Here is a 19,780-nt window from a genome sequence, read left to right as displayed (position 1 = left end):
CACTCCATCAATGTGCAGGTAATCTGCGATGCAGGGAACATCATCACTGATATCGTAGCGAAGTTTCCTGGGAGCACCCACGACTCCTTCATCTTCCAGAACAGTGGGATCTACACACAACTGCTTGCCGGAGAATTTGGAGAAGGATACCTGCTAGGTAAATAACAGTGACGTTCCCTAATACCAAGTGCAACTTTTGTGTATTGAGGCATGTGACTGATGGTTCCCTCTTACTCACCTAGGCGACAGTGCATATGCCGTGCGGTCATTCATCCTCACTCCCTACCTACACCCATCAACCCTGAGTGAGAGACGATATAATGTGGCACACAAATCTACACGCAATGTGGTGGAGCGCACGTTTGGACTATTGAAAAGTGGGTTCCGCTGCCTCCATAAAAGCGGAGGTGCACGCCAGTACACACCCATCATCTGCTGCAAGATCATTGCCACTTGTGCAATGCTGCACAACCTTGCCACGAAGAGAGGTACAGAGGTCGAAATGACATATTTTGAGGACAATGATGATGATTCTGCACAGCCAGAGGCCAACGCAGCAGGAGTGGCAACAGCAACAGATGGGAGAGTGAGACGGGCAGAGATCACATGCAACTATTTCTGAGTGAGTAAGGGGACACAGCCAGTAGTTGGATGCCATGACGTAGTTTAATCATGCGGCACTACGCCACAACACAAAGGAAAACCTGTCCCATCAATATTGTGTAATAAACATTTGTGAGTCAAGGGTTACTTCACCCAATAGTGTCATGGTATTTCGTCACGCATTAGTGTTTGCGGCCACACGCTCCAGTGCGGGATGGCATTGAGTGAGTGTCCTCACTGGCTGTGGGACCAGTGGCAGCACCTTGCCGCCTGCTGCTCCTCCGTGTGTCTGGGACAGGGGGGGTTATGCTGCTCCTGCTGGTCGTATCTTCGCTGTCCCCAGCATCCACAGCGCCAGTTGTGGCAGACTGTCTGGTGAGCAGCACTTCGAGTGCACTGGTGACCCTCACCATCCCCCTTGACACATCTGTGCTGCAGTGCACAAGGCCCTCCTGCATTGCCACCGAGCACCTGCAGAGCAGCGAAGTGGCAGTTGCCAGCCGGTTCACTGCCCTTGTGTTCTGGGCTTTCCTCTGATGTCCCCGGCGCCGTGCTGCCCTGTCCTCATCATACTTCGAGCACAGCAGCATGATGGACTGGGACATGTCCCGCATGCCCGCAGCCATCTCAACCATTCCCTCTGCCATGGCGCTGATGCCCCTGTCAATGTTAACAAATTTGGCATTGAGGCCACTCATTTGGCGCTGTACGGACATCATTGCCCTTGCCTGTATGCGTTGAATTTTTACCATGGTGGCCTCAAGCCCTGACGAGACTCCATGGCCCTCCCCTTGGGGAGGTGGACTTTGCAGCCGAGCCCTGCGGCGCCGTCTGCCACCTGTGTGTGCTCCCTCAGAGGCGGAGGGTACACTGGCATGGGTAACATCCAGGGGCACAGTGGACGTTTCCGCCCCCCTCGAGTCTTCAGATGATGACTCTGATACATACAACCTGGCAGCAGCACGCCTCCTCGACCTGTGCAATGCAGGTGGTGATGATGGTGGTGACTCCAGCAGGAGTGGCGATGCTGGCTGGGGTGGCGATGCTGGCTGTGGTGGTGAGGCTGCCTGTGGTGCCGTTCCCTGGCCTGAACTGGTGGTGGCCTTCTCCGCGCTGTACTTGTGGTGTGCCCTCTCTCCCTTGTCATGTGCAGTTCTGTGCGCAGTAGTGCCTGTGGACAGAAATGCAACATCAGCTAAGTGTACCTGAAGCATATAATTGCTGGCATCACAATACATTTCTGAAACAGTATCTCATTGTCCTCTGCCTGCTTCTCGCTACTGTGTGTAACATGCCTTGTTATTCTGTGCTATTCGTATCATGTTTGGGGTTTCAGGGACTACATCTCCCATGATGCATTGCTAGTATGCACTAACACCTGTACTGGAGTGGGATTTTCATTGCCCATTTGGGGAGTTGCGATAGGGGTAGGGGGGGCCACATTGCTGTGCAAGCGTCTTACCTTGTTTGGTGGCGGCTCTGCCGGAGCTGTCAGCATCCCCAATCCCACGATGCTTTCTGGCTCAATTGTGGTCTCCACAAGCTCCTCCAGTTCTGTCAAGGCTGGTGCCCTGTTGCGTCCACCTCCTGTCCGGCTGGCCTCTTTTTTCAATTCTGCCATCTTCCTCTTCGTGATGATAGGGATGTCGTACCACCGCTTCTTGAGGACATCAGTGTCCCGGGGGGTCACTCCCATGGAATTCACCTGCGCCTGGATTCCCAACCAGATTTTACGTTTCTCTGATTCAGGCACTTGCAGTGACTGTTTCCCAAAAAGCTTCTGGTGCTGCTTTACCACCTCCTCCACCAGTACCTGCAGTTCCTTTTGGCTGAATTTCAGCTTTCTCTTCCTCTCCCCTCCATCCCTCTCTGTGTCCTGGCTGGCCATTGTTGCAGTTTCCTGTGCTGAATCAGGCAGTTGCTCTGTTCCTCTCCTCTGCACTCCCAGCCTCTCCAGAGTCTGTTGATTGTGTGCACCTGCCTGGGTGTGGCCACTTCCTGGTTGGGTGGGGTTTAGTTTGCACAGGATTGGCTGATTCATCAAGTCATGAGTATTTGAATTTCCGATTCGGTAATTACCGAATCGGTATTTACCGATTCGGTAAATACCACTTCGGTATTTACCGAATCGGTAAATTCCGATTCATGATTACCGAATATTACCGAATCGGTAATGATTACCGAATGTTTACCTGCATATAACTTACCGATTCATAAATACCGATTCGGTAAAATTCGGTATTTATGAATCGGTAAATTAAATTTACCTACATGTGGCCCTTAATGTGGTATTTGCTGTCCTTCCTGGTGGTCGTATATTGAACCACTTCTTCAATTTGAGCTTCCTTGAGAAGAGAAACACATCAATCCTTGTTTGGGCGTAATTCATGTTCGAGGATGGGCAGAAGGATAGTCCTAAAGAGTCCTAAAGAGAGGGTCTCAATTTCTTCATTGCACACTACTATGGCGGCTATATTACAAGATGGCCGCTATAGTAGTGTGTCCACACAGGATGTGTTAGAGTCCTTTGTTTATTTTGTAAATAATGAATTTAATCACGTCAACATGGAGTTTTGATTATCGTGACCAAGGCGTAAAGCCGAAACACGTAGTTGTATACTTGCCATTAAATACATAGCTTTTTTGCAGCACGTGAAGGTGTCCGAGTGGTTTCTGTGGATTACAGTAACTTCTGTGCATATTATATAAGATTTCCGGCGTCTTTTCTCGGACCGCCCTTGACAGCCTGGAATATGTGTCCGGAAATAGTGGATTAATATATATATATATATATATATATATATATATATATATATATATATATATATATATATATATATATATATTCGCTGAAAAAACCATAGGTTTCACACACGTTATAGTTAGGAATTAGCATTTAAAAAACCTTGCAAATTCACTTAAAAAACCATAGGTTTCACACATGTTATAGTTAGGTGGATATTTCACTCGTAAAAAACCAATGAAATTCCCCCGTTATAGTTAGTTCAGATAACTATAACTCGCGCGCCCGCAATCCACTGCTCATGACGTCACATATTACATCACTCATGACATGGTCAGTGGCCTCACTGATGACATCATCCTTGTGATAGAGTGGCGGTCGCGCAAGTTATAGTTATCTGAACTAACTATAACGGGGGAATTTCATTGGTTTTTTACGAGTGAAATATCCACCTAACTATAACATGTGTGAAACCTATGGTTTTTTAAGTGAATTTGCAAGGTTTTTTAAATGCTAATTCCTAACTATAACGTGTGTGAAACCTATGGTTTTTTCAGTGAATTTGTACGGTTTTTTAAATGCTAATTTACTTATGTATTATTATTTTTTTTATATATTTATTTTACAATAAACTACGTATTAAATTATTATTATTTTTTTCACCGTGCGCGCACCCCCGCGATTTTTTATTAAAAGTTATTTTCAATTTTAAACGAAGCGCTTTGATATGCGTGTTCTTCTTTACTTGTCAATCCCCCAGCGAAAATAACTTTCCCCCCGCGTGCTCTGCATAAGAATACGGCCTGCAGTGATTAAAAGGAACCACGTGGGTCATTCAAAAGTCAGAGACTCCTCCCGTGATCAAGGCTTGCAGAAGCAGAAACGTTGGGAAAAGGATGCCTATTGCCTTCGTGCTTTTCCATGAATAAATGAAATGCAGCTTTCAGCCAGAGTCGGTGTGCCTCTTTGTTTAAGGAGCATTTTGTGGTATTTATTACTGGAAACCTCGTACCAGCAACACTGGCCGCCCTTCAAGGTCTGGGTTCATTTGCGAGGCAATCTGTTGTGGGACAATTATTGTTAGAACCGGACCTGCTTGCCCTGCGTGGAAATGTTTTCAGTTTGTGGCGAGTTGGGAGCTTAAGGAATAAATCCCTGAGGCTGCGAGCTGATGCTGTGTTTCTAGTTAATGGAAACTTGAAAAAACGAACTGTGCATTTTGGCTGACTGTATTTAGCGCTGGGGGATTGACAAGTAAAGAAGAACACGCATATCAAAGCGCTTCGTTTAAAAACGGTGCGCGCTTATAGATATTTATGTGCTTTTAAATGCAATTTTCTCAGGAACTACTGAACAGATTGACACCATATAGCAAAAGGCACATGCCTGACCTGAGGACTACCTCTTTGCCAAATTTCAAGTAATTCTGTTCAGCCGTTCGGGCTGTACCTTCGAAAATGCATGGGGAAAACGCGTTTTGGGACCCCCCTTTTTTCTCAGCATCCCGCTTGACGAATCACCCCGAGACTTTCAGGGTAGGAGCTGAGCGGAGCGCCCCATTAGTTTTGAAAATTTCGCGAGGATTCGTCAACCGGCGCCAAAGTTATTCAAAATAGAATTTTAAGATTTCCTATGGATCCCTCCTTTGAGGATTATTTGAACCAGCGCACATGGTCCTGAGGCCCAGGAGGGTTTGAATGTGGTTTTATTAATGACAATTTCTCCGTGCCCATTAGGGAAATACAGGAATGAATATTGTTTCAACTACAAGTACCAGCATGCTAAGAGGAAAGCCCATGTGTGGGGAATCAAACAATTTGCATGCAATTACGTACTTGTTTAAAGATGTGAGCGGAGAACTGTTGTTTTTTCCTCTGACGAAGGAGCTTGGTGTGCTCTGAAACGCGTAAGGAAGTTATATGTTTCTCAAGACTGCAATGCTGGTTTTCTGCAATAAATGGCTTTGTCATTCCTTTGTGAAGCGTCATTCCCGCATCAGGGCACCTTTTTTCTGGATTTATTTGCTGCAGCCTGGCCGCAGGGAATGATGACACCACCGTTGTGGGGCCCATGCGCTGACACTGCTCGGCGCGAGATAAGGGTACAAAGGCAGGATTATTTGAACCAGCGGACATGGTCCTGAGGCCCAGGAGGGTTTGAATGTGGTTTTATTAATGACAATTTCTCCGCACCCATTAGGGAAATACAGGAATGAATATTGTTTCAACTACAAGTACCAGCATGCTAAGAGGAAAGCCCATGTGTGGGGAATCAAAAAATGTGCATGCAATTACGTACTTGTTTAAAGATGTGAGCAGAGAACTGTTGTTTTCTCCTCTGACGAAGGAGCTTGGTGTGCTCTGAAACACGTAAGGAAGTTATATGTTTCTAAAGACTGCAATGCTGGTTTTCTGCAATAAATGGCTTTGTCATTCCTTTGTGAAGCGTCATTCCCGCATCAGGGCACCTTTTTTCTGTATATATATATATTTATATATATATAATTCAAATTAGGATACAGATCTTATAATGTAGAAGATTTATATATTTTCTATACATGTTATACATTACCTAGTGGTGGTTCCTACTTGGTAGTTATAGTTAGGTCAGCTGTTCCATAGAAAAAAAGTTTTTTGTATTGCTAATAACTTTGGCACCGTGCAGGAGGCTGGCTCTATATAGTGTACTAAAACAAAGTACACTGTGCAGAGAATCCAGTGGATCCCTTACTGTTATACAGAGGCAAAGTAGATAATACTAATGCTCTTTTTTTGGTAGTGTGGTTTAGCAGTTAGGCTTATCAGAGGGTAGTGCTAAGCTTTTGTTGTACTCATAGAGGCAATACATGAGACACAGACTCAAGAATAAATCCGAGACCAATTTGTAAAAATAACATTGATTTTTATATAATTTTTCAGACAAGGAACTTCCTTCTAAGGTAAGCACTTTTGAAGTTATAATTTATCAAGGTTCGCACAATAAATCACTGTTGTGCACAATTATGCACAATAAAAGTCAATGGGAGAAAATAGAAAAAAGCATAAACAATCACACAGTGGCTTCTTGAGGTTCACCTTCTGGGTTAAGGTAGGTAGCAGGGCCAGGTATAATGTTCCAGCAGCGGAAGATCAGGAGCGTCTGAGATTCAGCTGGGAGCAGGGTGCTGAGGTTATTGGTAGCTGGTGCTCTACGAAGAAGGGGACCACCTGAAAACACGCTGTACAGAGGGACTTAAAGTTAAGTCCGGTGGGGGGTTATCCTCGAGGGAGCAGGTTGCAATGGCGTCAGGACCACAGGAGCACAGCTAGTTTATCATTACCTAGGCCGGGCGGGCTGGGTGCAGAGCAGATAGGTCAGCCAAGCGTCAAGATGCTCCTCGCGGTTCCTGGGCATGCAGGTTGCATGGACTATTCTAGGACAGCTGGGCACTTACGCAGTGGGTCTCAGGGCTGTCGAAGTCCCTCGACAGGTATCTGCAACCTGGGTAGTTGGAGTACGGATTGGACTCTTTCTTCTTGGTCTTCGGTGTAGGGGGTCCGATACTCCGGGTATTAGCACAGCTCTGGTAGGTCCTAGTGTCCTCTCAGTTGGTGGGGGGACAGATCTGACCCTCCTGAGCTGATATACCTCTTCTGGCTTGGGTGTTGCATCAGTCTTCGCGGTTCAGTGCCTGCAGGCTGCAGGGGAGTAGCTCCTCTACTCCAAAGGAGGTTCCCGGCAATTGGTCGAAGGCTGGAGGTGCTCTAGGGTTCTTGGAGCCCTCACAGTTGCAGGACGAGACAGCACACCATGATTCTTGAGTCCTGATAGTAGCCGGCAGGATTTGGTGCCAATTTTCTGCAGCAAGTCTTCGGTTTTTGGGTCAGCAGCTTTTCTTTGTCCGTTGCTCTTTGTAGCTCTGTTGAATCTGAGTTCAGGTTCTGGGAGGTCACCTAAATGCTGAATTTAGGGGCGTTACGGGGGAGTCAGGTAGTAGCCAAGAGGCTACCTACCATTGGGGTGTCTACACCCTCTATGTGACCACTTCCGTTAGGGAGTGTGCACAACCCTGACCCTAATTGGCTAATTCCCTCTCAAACAAGATGGAGGAAACTGAAAAGTGGAGTCCATATCACCTGCCCCACCTTAGGGGTGGTGCTGGCTGAATGTGGACCCATCTCCTAATCTAATTAATGTTCCTGCCTAGCCTCCCACCAAATGTGAAGCAGGACAAGGGGGTTGGCATCCTCCACTATCTGGAGAGACATGGGTTACATTTTCAATGGTGGCATCGCCTGTGTAGCTTCCCGCCTTAGAATGCCATTCTGGCCTGGAGGAGGTGTGAAGCACCTCTGCCCAGAGCAGGCATTGTTCCTGGCCTCTGAGAGCGCAGGCTCTCACTTCATGAGGTCAGAAACAAGACATGACCACACCAGGGTTTGTTAGGTTTTCAGGGGATCCTCAATTGTGTTTCCTGTGGGCATTTATTAATAAATCCAATACTGGCATCAGTGAAGATTTTTTAAGACGAGACGTTTGGTACCAAACATCGTGGGGTACGGTAAAGCCATCATGGAGCTAGGAAACTCGTAATGACAAGTATCCAGCCTGTGTACTCTCAATGGCTTCCCTGTGCACTTACAGTATGCAGTAATGGACTTGGATATTGTAGCGTCATATCTGCTCATGTAGATATGTCCACACATGCAATATAGTGCACCCTGCCTTATGGCTGTAAGGCCTGCAGTAGGGGTGACTTACCTATATCTCATGCTGTGTATATGGGCATATTTATATATAAGAAAACAATGGTTCCTGTGGATAAATAGAACTAATATTTGAAATACTTGTGCACATTCGCAATAAAAGGACCATCTAATGTCAGAGGGCAAGAAAAACTTTCTACACAGTTTGCTCGGTATAACATATTTTATGAAAAAATAAATAAACAATAGGTACACTTCTTTCAGTCAAAAGTAGTACTGTTTGTGCATTGTGTCCCCAAGTGAAGAAATGGAACCAATAAGTGAATATACAACGTTAATTATTATGTACACGGTTTCCATCAGTTGTGAAAAACTACCATTCTTACACAGTATTTTTTACAGCTTCAGTACACAATGATACGGGCTGGGTAATGGTCTGTTCTTTTTTACTTGTCGACGGCGTTTCGACCCTTCTATCAATGGGGGTCTCCTCAGGACTAACGATGTAGGGACATCTGGATGAAGAGAGTGCTGCCTCTGTGACAGTGAAAGGTGAAGGTAAAAACTCACATGAGGACCCGGCCGGGTTACAAAGTGAGGTCAGGACGACACTTCAGGATGTTAGATGGCCGGTAAGCTCTTCTTTAAGTTCGCTACAGCCGTAGCGTTCTGTTTGACAGCGTGGTGCTGGTGCTGGTGCACTGTAGGGTATTGTTGTTCTTGTCTGGATAAATCAATTTCTTAGGCAGCAGCGTGTGTCAGCTGCAGTGAGGCCTCCCAAGTAGGCTCCGGGTGCAATGACCTGTGTATATGGGCATGGCACACCTTTAACAGTGCAGTCCCTGGGGAGGGGTCCCCAGGGCTGGTAAAGGATCGGGGTAGTGAGCCGCGTGACTCCCCTCACATTTTATTTTAGTATTGGCCCTGGGGGGTGGGGTCCCCAGGGTCAAACAAGGCTTGCCCTCCTCCCCTTGCAATAAAAAGGCCCTGAGGGCCCTGGGGGCCCTATCCCCGTGGGCCTTCTTAGGCCCTGGAGGATAGGGTTCCCAGGGCCTAAGAAGGCTCAGAGAGGGGGGCTATGTGGCCCTCCTCCCCTTTCATTTAAAAGAAAAAAACCTGGTGGATGGTATCCCCAGCGCCTAAGAAGGCTCCGGGAGGGAGGCACATTGACCCCTGCCCTTTAAGTAACATAAGCCCCTATGGCCAACCCCCCTGTGTCTTTACGTATGGTAATAAAATATTACTTTACATTAAAAAAAGATAGAAATCCACTGAAAAACCAAAGTTAAAGTAACGTTATAGTTAGGGAATGTCAATATTAATGTTTTGAACTAAAAAAACACAGACATTTACAAGTTATAGTTTTGCGCCCGAGCCGTGCATTGCTTATGACCTCACATATTGTATCTGTTATTACGTGTTCTATGACATCATTGATGACATCACTAATATCACCTCAAATGACATAATTGATGACATCTCTGATGAAATCACTGATGATATCACTTTTGCACACATTGCTCTATAAACGGGTATAACATTAGAGCAAGGAAAGTAAGTGTAAAATAGCTCAGAATAATATGATATGAAGCATCATTACTACTATCATAAATACAATCCCCATAGATAAAGCAAGCTTGTATTATGTGCAACATTGGCCCTATACCATACACTTTATCGGTAGCCGAGGTCATGTTGACTATGAACCACAGATGAAAGGGTTATCTATTCTGCACACTGTGTCCAATCTGTATACAACTGTTCAGGTAAAACTAAGTTCTTCCAGATACTGAAGCCCTGTTGCATAACCAATGCCCTACTACAGACAGCCTTTACCTGCTTCAAACCCCTGACAGTCACTAAACCTAGATAAAAAGTATATAAAAGCAGAAAAGTGGGTACCGTTAACACTGTCCCCTCCGAAGGATGTTTACTCTGTACCTCACTGTTTGAAGACAATGAAACTCTTATGAGAAATACACTACAGAGTATGAAAACATATCTACTAAGAACAGCATACACTCTAAGCAAAACAGCAACCATTCACTTAAAAAACCAAGTTCTGAAGGTTTTAAAGATCATGCCACCTGCAGCCTTCATATTGTGGTGAAAACATCACAGATAACCCATATTCTGAAGCAAAACAAGCACATTTACATTACATAGGTTAGTATCTGGTGCACTCAGTCGTTTATGTTTTGTAGAAATTGTCATGCTGAGACTATTCTGTTTAATAACTCAGCTCCTTACAATAGTTAGTATGTCGTATGTAGAATCTTGGCCTGCTTTAAACTTTTTCTGCAATGCCAAAAAATGTGTGTGGAAGATAATGAACACAAGTTGTCAACTGGCACCTGCACCAAGAGTTACTCTTCATTACAAAGATGTATAATGTGTTGAATACCTCTGCACAGCTATGATGCATTAGAAGCACATGCATTTTGTAAACAGTTGCACCCATTAGCTAGACACAGGCTGTACAAAATTAGGTAGAAAAGTAATTTAGTAGTTACATGCCACTATCGAAACTATAATACAAACTAACACACTCATTGGATGATGTCATCAGTGATGTCATTTGAGATGTCATCAGTATTGTCATAAATGATGTCATAGAACATGTCATGAGTGATGTAATAAGTGCGGTCCTTAGAGGTGAATGGCGGGATCATTAGAGATGAAATTCTGTGGGGGGTTTTTTAGTTACAAATATTAATGTTGTCACTGACATACTCACCTAATTATAACATTACATTCTTTTCAGTGAAATATATATACGCTCGGGATTGTTTCATGGAGATTTTATTTTCGGCCACATAAAACCAGGTAACGCGTTTCGACTGCGCAAGTGGTCTTTGTCAAACCTGTAGTCGCCACCATTTTTTTGCCTTTTATGCTAGTGCAAATATTTTTCTAAGTGGCAGTGCAACATTGTTGATAAAGTTTCACAATGGACAATTAAAGTGACAGTGCAACATTATACCAGTCAAAGTGACATGCGCAATCAAAATCAACTATTCAGACCCAATGGCCTATGTGTTGTGCAAATGAGCGTTACGAATACCACATTAGAATTGTCTTAATATCTAGCAGCAAAAAAACGGCGTCTGTTCTTTTTTGAACATTGAAATGCATTAAAAAGTAATAATTTAAAATGCATTAAAAATATATGGGACTAGTTTCAATCACCAAGTTTCAGGCGAGTGGCTGATAAATGCCACATTTGTATTGCCAGACCCAAACTCCCCGGTCTACTAGACACTCTGGGGCCGATTCACAGAACTAATCTGAGATAAAATCCTAAACTTACTACTTTTGGTATTCACAAAAGGCATGTAGTATGAGTAAAGCTAGGACTACTAACTTTGCTACTACTAACTAAGACAGACTCCTAAACTCCTACTTTTGGTATTCACAGAAGGCATTTAGTAGCAACTTTACCACTACTAAATCCCTTCTGTGAATACCAAAAGCATATTTATTACAGGGATTTACTGGTGGTTGCCGCACACTGTTACGTCACATGGTCTGCAACTGAAGATGGCGTTGGCTCGAAACACGTCTGGCAGGAAACCAGAAAAGGACTTTGTTCATGGCGTGTGCCCTTGCTTTGGCGTAATCTCCATCTGGGAGTGCTTCCCACCTAGGGGCAACTCTTCTTGTATCTTTTATAGCGGCCAACCTGGTCGCGGGATTGCACCACCGCGAAACACTTGCGGGTCCGCGGCTGCTTGATTGGGGCAGCCAACTGTGGAACAGGAGGTGCCTGTTATATGCAGGGGTGCCAGCGCAAACATCGGCAATCCTTTTAAAGACATTTTTTAATGTGAATGCTGGTGGCGACCCACTTGGGTTTTACTGAACCACCAGTCTCAGAAAGCATTGCTTCAGGTGGTTCACCTGAGCATAATTATTACAGGGATTTACTGGTGGTTGCCGCACGCTGTCACGTCACATGGTCTGCCACTGAAGAGGGCGTTGGCCCGAAACAGGTCTGTCAGGAAACCAGAAAAGGACTTTGTTCATGGCGTGAGCCCTTGCTTTGGCGTAATCTCCACCAGGGAGTGCATCCCACCTAGGGGCAACTATATATATATATATATATATATATATATAATATTTTCACCCTCAATGCATCGTGAAAGACAAGCTAAATAATGGACTCAGACAAGAATTTAAAGCTACTAATGCTAAATATAATACGATGTCGAGCCATGCTACACATTTGCATATTGATGCTTTCTGGGAATTGTGGTATGAAGTAAAAGCCACATGACCACTGGGACATTAATTCAACTCACCTGTGAACAAGGCGCTCTGCGCTGAAACGCGTAAGGTCTTAATGAGTTGTTCACGCTGCCACGTATTCAGACACAATAAAGAAGTCAGCTTGAAAGGATACCGAAGCTGTGGGCTCTTTCGTTTTTTGTGGTTCAAATTAACAGGATCTCTATTCCTGTCTCAGAGCTCGCCCTGCAGAGCAGGAGGCCACCAGTAAAGTGGAGGAATCTTTGTGCAGCAAACGGAGGGGGCTTGACTCGCTCTCAGCCACAGCAGATAAAATGGACTTCCAAGTTACTCGTGTGGTTGGAGAGAAAGGGAAATGAAGGTGGTGATGGCCTCTTTCTGGCAGTCTTCGTGCCTCCGTTTCAAGCAGGTACTTTTATGTGGCAGCAAATTGCACTGTGCTTTTTAATATTTTCACCCTCAATGCATCGTGAAAGACAAGCTAAATAATGGACTCAGACAAGAATTTAAAGCTACTAATGCTAAATATAATACGATGTCGAGCCCTGCTACACATTTGCATATTGATGCTTTCTGGGAATTGTGGTATGAAGTAAAAGCCACATGACCACTGGGACATTAATTCAACTCACCTGTGAACAAGGCGCTCTGCGCTGAAACGCGTAAGGTCTTAATGAGTTGTTCACGCTGCCACGTATTCAGACACAATAAAGAAGTCAGCTTGAAAGGATACCGAAGCTGTGGGCTCTTTCGTTTTTTGTGGTTCAAATTAACAGGATCTCCATTCCTGTCTCAGAGCTCGCCCTGCAGAGCAGGAGGCCCCCAGTAAAGTGGAGGAATCTTTGTGCAGCAAACGGAGGGGGCTTGACTCGCTCTCAGCCACAGCAGATAAAATGGACTTCCAAGTTACTCGTGTGGTTGGAGAGAAAGGGAAATGAAGGTGGTGATGGCCTCTTTCTGGCAGTCTTCGTGCCTCCGTTTCAAGCAGGTACTTTTATGTGGCAGCAAATTGCACTGTGCTTTTTAATATTTTCACCCTCAATGCATCGTGAAAGACAAGCTAAATAATGGACTCAGACAAGAATTTAAAGCTACTAATGGTAAATATAATACGATGTCGAGCCATGCTACACATTTGCATATTGATGCTTTCTGGGAATTGTGGTATGAAGTAAAAGCCACATGACCACTGGGACATTAATTCAACTCACCTGTGAACAAGGCGCTCTGCGCTGAAACGCGTAAGGTCTTAATGAGTTGTTCACGCTGCCACGTATTCAGACACAATAAAGAAGTCAGCTTGAAAGGATACCGAAGCTGTGGGCTCTTTCGTTTTTTGTGGTTCAAATTAACAGGATCTCCATTCCTGTCTCAGAGCTCGCCCTGCAGAGCAGGAGGCCCCCAGTAAAGTGGAGGAATCTTTGTGCAGCAAACGGAGGGGGCTTGACTCGCTCTCAGCCACAGCAGATAAAATGGACTTCCAAGTTACTCGTGTGGTTGGAGAGAAAGGGAAATGAAGGTGGTGATGGCCTCTTTCTGGCAGTCTTCGTGCCTCCGTTTCAAGCAGGTACTTTTATGTGGCAGCAAATTGCACTGTGCTTTTTAATATTTTCACCCTCAATGCATCGTGAAAGACAAGCTAAATAATGGACTCAGACAAGAATTTAAAGCTACTAATGCTAAATATAATACGATGTCGAGCCATGCTACACATTTGCATATTGATGCTTTCTGGGAATTGTGGTATGAAGTAAAAGCCACATGACCACTGGGACATTAATTCAACTCACCTGTGAACAAGGCGCTCTGCGCTGAAACGCGTAAGGTCTTAATGAGTTGTTCACGCTGCCACGTATTCAGACACAATAAAGAAGTCAGCTTGAAAGGATACCGAAGCTGTGGGCTCTTTCGTTTTTTGTGGTTCAAATTAACAGGATCTCCATTCCTGTCTCAGAGCTCGCCCTGCAGAGCAGGAGGCCCCCAGTAAAGTGGAGGAATCTTTGTGCATATATATATATGTATATATATATATATATATATTACCTACTGGCGGTCGCCAGTAGGTAGTTATAGTTAGGACCCTGTTTCCATAGGAAATCCGCAACATTCTATTTGGAATAACTTTGGCGCCGGTCGACGAATCGTCGCGAAATTTTCAAAATAGGTGGGGCGCTACGCTCCGCTCCTACCCTGAAAGTCTCGGGGGGATTCGTCAAGCAGGGGCCGAGAAAAAAGGGGGGTCCCAAAATGCGTTTTCCCCATGCATTTTTCCATAGGACCTTTAGACACAGCTACAGCCCGAACGGCTGAACAGAATTACTTGAAATTTGGCAGAGAGGTAGCCATAAGGTCAAGGAAGTGCCTTTTGCAGGTCTGGTGTAAATCTGTTCAGTATTTCCTGAGAAAATAGCATTTAAAAGCATATATATATGTGGGCGGAGCCTAACCACACATCTCATCCTGAGATCTGATTGGCTGTCAGCACTTCATCCAAGAAGTGTTGGCAGCCATCTTGGGACCAATATACATGATAGCACCTCATTAAAAAGCATTGCAGTTAATAGAAGGTTTTAAGACTTTAGTTACATTATACATCATTTGTTGATGGTACCATACTCATTTTAGGAATTGTGGTATGTTCTAAGGTGATTTCACCATGTGAAAAAGCCTTCTGCTGGGATATCATGATTGAGAGAAAAATATTTTCTCATGCTTTTACCACAGAGGTTTGGAAGGTGATCTATAGGCTAAACTGAGAGCTTATTTTCTGTAAATTCACATTATCTTTCTCAGTCATGTGAGAATGAAGTCTGACATTCTCAGTAAAACATGTACATCCAACAAGGGCAGAGACTGTCAGTTGATTCCTTTGTGTTCTACTGCAGCTTCCCAGAGTGTTCCAAAGAACTACTAGAGCGCTAACAGTCCTACTTATGATAAACGTATGGCACACCTGAAGCCATCTTGCTTGGATTAAAGTGGTAACTCTTAAAACATTTAATTTAAAAAGGAACAAAATGAGGGGGTTCATTTTTCCATAAAAAGTATGATTAGTGCTGCAGAAAGAAAAATTAGGGCACATTTTGAGTGACTTCTCAAATCCTCTTCTATTTCATTAAAAAATTCTGACATGCAGACTGAAACATGCACTTTCAATACCAGCAGCAGTTTTCCCTGGTGAGCAGTAGCTTTACTACAGTGATCTAATGAGCAAAAAGAGTGCTAACATTCTGAATTTATGGCAAATGTGTGACACATCTGAATGCCTTCTTGATGGAATCAAAGTAAAAAACTGAAAGTATTTCCTACTGAGGAGACTGCAGTAAATGAGGAAATTAGGAAACTTCATAACAAATAAGTCTCCCAAGATGGCCACCAGAGACAAAAGAGCCCAAATGTAGCCCAAATATCACCCAGATGTAGCCCAAGTATAGCCCAATGACAGAATGTCCCAGAATGTTCTTAAAAACAACTAGAGCGCTTACTGTCTTCATTATGACAAAAGTATGGCACACCTGAAGCCATCTTGATTGGAATAAACTGGTAACACTTAAAACATTTAATTTAAAAAGGAACACAATGAGGAGGTTCATTTTGCCATAGAAATTATGATTAATGCTGAAGAAAGAAAATGAGGGCACATTTTGAGTGACTTCTCAAATCCTCTTCTATTTCATTAAAACATTCTGACATGGAGACTGAAACATGCACTTTTAATACCAGGAGCAGACTTCCATGGTGCAGTAGTTTTACTGCAGTGATCTAATGAGCAACTAGAGTGCTAACATTCAGAATTTATGGCAAATGTGTGACATATCTGAATACCTTCATGATGGAATCAAAGTAAAAAACTGAAAGCATTTCCTACTGAGGAGACTGCAGTACATGAGGAAATTAGGAAACTTCATAACAAATAAATCTCCCAAGATGGCCACCGGAGACAAAAGAGCCCAAATGTAGCCCAAAATCACCCAGATGTAGCCCAAATATAGCCCAATGACAGAAGTGTGCAAAACACTTATTATTTTGTGTTTTTGCAGTGTTATATAGTGCAGACTTGTCAGGTATTGGAGTGCTTTACATGAGCATTGGTTACATCACACAAGAACAAATTCATTTTGGTTGTAGACATGGGGAGACTAAGTGATTTGACCAGAATCACAGAATGTCGAGCTGAAGCAGAAACTTCAACCTGGTTCCCCAGTTGCAAAGTCTGCAGTTCTGGAAGTAACACCACACCCTCTCCCCTAAGTGCAACATTTAATCAAGTGGTCAACTGGATAAAAAAACATAAAGATAACAAATAATTTAAAAGTGCTTTGTCGCTATTTGAAAACTCTGAAAATATGTCCTTATTTTAGTCTTTTAGAGCACTAACCATAATTTTGATGCCAATAAGACCCTCTCATATATGTAATTTCTAAAGGAAATGCTCTAGGTATTACAGTTTTGATTACATCAAGATGATGTCAGGCGTTCCACACTTTAGTAATAAATATAGAATGTTAGCAATCTAGTTGTTCATTAGGATACTGTTGAGAGGCAGAGGCCAGGGGCACGGACTCTGAAAATTGAAGGCAGGTAGGAGGGTGCAAAGGCAACAATTTAACCACACTGAGCAGGCAGGAAGGGCCGTGGAAGCACAACAGACTATGGAGGGCAGTGGAAAGGGGGGCAGGGGCAACAAACCAACAATACAGGACTTGCAAGAGAGGCTGTTGGAGGGAAGATCTATTACGGGTCAAGGAAGCTAGGGGCGGTCCCCAGATCCCCGGGAGCCACCACAGAACTGAGCAGGAGAGTGAGTCAGGGACAAAAGGGGCACCTTAATTTGAGCCGGGGTGCCTAGGAACGCTTGCTCCAAAAATGAAGAAAACAGACATATGAGACATGGAATTGGAGGCAGAATACAATGGCAGTTTAATGAGAAGATGCAACTTCAAAGAAACCGCAGAATAGAGACATAAAGTACAAAATACAGAATCCAGATAATCATACAGCTGTCATAATATTATCTGTATCTCAATTAATGTACTGACAGAGAGAGAGAGAAAACACATCTATAAATGCATCATGAGAAACAAGTTACACCAAGGAAAATGTTACCTAGGAACACTCACGTTTACTCTTAGAGCAAGCATTCCTGCAATTACAATCCAAAATCTTTTAAATGCAAAAGTAAAGAGAACAATGGTTAAACATAACATGACATTTCATATAGGTAAAATAGAATAAGATACTTCAAGCAAAGCAGAGCAAGACATTTTAAGCAAAGGAAGACAAGAGCTCCCAGCTCTTGGGGAAAACCTGCACTGCCTGTTAACCTACATACAGACGGCGAGGTAGTCCGTCGATATCTGTGGGTGCTCCCTTTTTATATCATTTTGTGGGCTCCTTTGCACGCTACATCTACCTACGTATGCTACCCAAAATCTTCGTCTGCAGATTTTACCAGACATTTCGTCATTTACCCACTTAATGCTGACAATGGACTGGGTGAAAAGGTCAGTCTCTCAGGCCAATAGCTTATCGTAAGTTCCATAGAACAAGCAGAAAATAATGGGTATTGTACGGGAATTCAATATATTCATGTATAAAATCTCCTCAGTTCTCCTAACTTGACGCTCTGCGGTTGCCACTTCCTTAAAAGCGGGAAACCTGCCCAGGAAGCAAGTACCAGTCCAGGATGCAGCCTACTGTATGTCGACAGCTTCAGGGGGATGTTGAACTTTGATACCGAGCACGGAGCACTCGGGTAGGGTGGGGGCTACTAGTTTGGATCAGAAGGCCTCGCAGACCTGCCTTCAGACTGCTATACACTAAAATTGCAGAGCTATGGTCAATTTAACAAAGAGGCCTACATATTGAACAGAAGGGCCTACACAGGGGTTTTATGCTGGCTGAGTGGTAAGGATGTCTCAGGATAATTATATAGCAACACAGGACCCGCTGGTCAATTTAATACGGCCTACAAATGCAGCTGGCAGGGCAAGGACAAGGGTCTCATTCTTCAGGTGTGGACAGAACGGGCCAGGGGCCCCCTGTGATACAAAATCTACCCTCCTTCAAGGCTGTGGCAATGTAATAGACCATTGTGGGCAGAAGGAAGAGGCAATGGTAGTACAACCAAACATGCCAACAGACCCGATTCAGCCAGGAAACGTCCAATGTTTTTAAGCTCAAATGGGCTTTATTTGATCTGTCTCCTGTCTATAATATCCTCTTTTTCAATGTAACTCAAAGGGGAAAATCAATACCCCAGTTTTTTTTCAAAATCTCCCTCTTACCAAGTTCAAAATGTTCGCAAGTATGGTACATTGGATCATGGAAGGAAATGGGATAGGGACATGGACTTGGATAACAGAGGACAGGATGGACATGGAGAGGTGCACCAAACTGACCCTGCAGGGCAGGCATCAGGGTTTGCAGCAGCACAATACACCACACAGGGCATGCAGGACGGGAGTGCAGCACAACAATCCATAGAAAGCAAGAGGGAGGGGACAGGACCATGCACATGGACAACAGAGAACAGAGGGGCAAGAGGCAATGGTAGCTAGCTGACCATAATGGACAGACAGGAGAGAAAGCTGCAGCATAACAGACCATAAAGGGCAGGAGGGACGGATCAGGGGCATTACAATGGAACAGACGAGCCAGGAGGGAGGGAGTAGGGCTGGGGGCAAGGGGGCAAGGGGGCAGGGCAGGAGCAGCAAGATAGCCATGGAGGTCAGGCAGGATGGGCACTAGAAGCAAGACACACCATGAAGAGCAACAGTGAGACTGTGATGGCATACACACAGACCATGGAGTGAAGGTGGGAGGGGGTCAGGTGCAGCTAACTGACCACACAGGGAAGGTGGGAGGGGCCATGGCAGCACAGAAGACCATGCATGGCAAGTGGGAGAGTTAGTGGCAGCACAATGGCTATGATGGGCAAGAAGGAGGGTGGAGGGGCATGCACAAAGGACGATGGAGGATAGAGGGGAGGGTCAGGACCTGTGCACAGACAAGAAAGTTCAGGGGAAGGGACCTCACAACAGACCACACGGGGCAGGCAGGAGGAGCAGTTGCAGCACAACAGACCAGGGAGGGCAGAAGGGTGTGGCAGTACAATGGACCATGTAGGACAGGAGGAAGAGGATAGGGGCATGGCATGTGGACAGGCAGGGTGGAGGTGGCAGGGACAGGTTACAGTCATCTGACAATGCTAGGCAGGTGGGAGGGGAGTGGCAGCTCAACAGAACACTCAGAGTAGATAGGAGTGGCAGGTCCATGGGACATGGTGGGCAAAAAGGATGGAGCAGGGGCATGCACAAAGACATCGGAGGGCAGGGGGAAGGAGAATAGGGGCAGCAAGCTAAGCACAGAGTTTAAGCAGGAGGTCAATGATGGGGCATAGAATTGGGCAATGGAGGGCAGGAGGAGTGGACTGGTACATCATACTAAATTGAGGGCAGTGGCAGCACATCAGACCATGCATGGCAGGAGGGAGGAGGCT

The sequence above is a fragment of the Triturus cristatus genome, chromosome 1_2 (genome assembly GCF_964204655.1).
Source record: "Triturus cristatus chromosome 1_2, aTriCri1.1, whole genome shotgun sequence".
In the NCBI taxonomy this organism is placed as follows: Eukaryota; Metazoa; Chordata; class Amphibia; order Caudata; family Salamandridae; genus Triturus; species Triturus cristatus.
This window is presented reverse-complemented; position numbering follows the sequence as displayed.